Raw genomic sequence first — 1020 nt, 5'->3', positions numbered from 1 at the left:
CTAGAAGAACCAGAACAGAGACCCTAAGGCCATGCCGGTGGCTGCCCCGGCCAGCAGACCCAGTGCCAGATCACTGTCGCTGTCTCAACACTACTCCTGAATGATGACTTGGTTGGCAGGTTATTGTCCATAAAGTCCTGCATATGGGTATTGGTAGGATACAGCATAAGCCTGCCCATTCACAGCACAGACAACTTGAGTTCCTGGAAACTATGCACCACCATAGCTATATGCCTTAAAAGTTGGTGCCCCATAGATTGTGTAAGGAGGAGAAGAATCCATGGCTGTCTCATCATACAAGACTTCTAAGCCAACATAAGATATGTTTGTCCTGGAATCCTAGAGTGTAAATTTCTAGGCCGAACAATCATCTGTGCTTTCTGCACAAAGACACATAGTTTTCCCATCTCAGCAAACAATCTACAGCATACCATCTTTTGGCTTCCCATCTGAAGGCTGAATATCCTGACACTTGGTCCCCATGCAGATGTTGAGGCAGTCCAATGGCATGTGGACCTCACCCTCAACACTCTGTCAAGTTTAGTCATCATAATTGATCAGGTGACCGACTGGCCACAGGTCAAATTCTTCTCCCAGTGTTTCAAAATAGTACTCTGTCACAGCAACCATCTACTTTCACAAACACCATCTTTCCCCTGTGAACTATTGGGCGCAGCCACAGAGCATCGACACATGGCTGGGCCATTGAGATTTCTAAATTTTCTTATAGCCTGTTGAATTTCTTCAATAAGCTATTTTTAATTCTTTATTAGCTAGATTTCTAATGAAGTGTCTTTGAGCTCAATTGGTAGAAAATTATTGGTATATTTTGGCAATAGCATGCATTCTAGATTTTTAAAATTCATTGTATTTCTGCATGGCTGCTTTTACATTTGAAACATCTTTACAGATGGGGTACTGTTCCTTGGTGTTTCTTCTCTGGCGTTTCCTAGGCTTATTATGGATAAACCTGATCCACTTCTTTGGCCCTCTCTTGTGGCCAAATCCTTAACTTTTGTG

The 1020-nt window shown here is 42.8% G+C and overlaps 1 pseudogene; it reads right to left on the bottom strand.

The window, feature by feature from the left end:
• Positions 1 to 623, bottom strand: LOC115288942 (annotated as a pseudogene).
• Between the last annotated feature and the right edge of the window lie 397 nt (positions 624 to 1020).

Source organism: Suricata suricatta, chromosome 4 (genome assembly GCF_006229205.1).
Source record: "Suricata suricatta isolate VVHF042 chromosome 4, meerkat_22Aug2017_6uvM2_HiC, whole genome shotgun sequence".
In the NCBI taxonomy this organism is placed as follows: domain Eukaryota; kingdom Metazoa; phylum Chordata; class Mammalia; order Carnivora; family Herpestidae; genus Suricata; species Suricata suricatta.
Note: the sequence above shows the minus strand (reverse complement) of the source record. Positions and strands in the feature narration are given on the sequence as shown.